Genomic DNA, 336 nt, shown 5'->3' on the forward strand with positions numbered 1-336 from the left:
TCGTACGTCTGAAGCTCTTGTTTTTGACGCTGTCAGACAGGAATCCCGCGAACAAATGGATACGTGACAGACCTGTTTTTGTTTGCCTTTCCCGAACACCTTGGATAGACTGATCTCTCATAGTATCGCCTCTTCTTTGTATTCCGAGAACATCGAAGTCAATAAACAGGTCTGTGTTATTTAAGGCTGTTGAAGGCCACTGAGAATGTAAGTATATACAACATTTATTTTCAGAACAACGGATACGACATTATTCAAGCGGGAGGAAATTTACGTAATATCTTATGGAGAAGAATTACTCGATACGATCTTATTTGATGTTACGGGTGATGGATG

Source organism: Penaeus monodon, chromosome 23, assembly GCF_015228065.2.
Source record: "Penaeus monodon isolate SGIC_2016 chromosome 23, NSTDA_Pmon_1, whole genome shotgun sequence".
NCBI lineage: Eukaryota > Metazoa > Arthropoda > Malacostraca > Decapoda > Penaeidae > Penaeus > Penaeus monodon.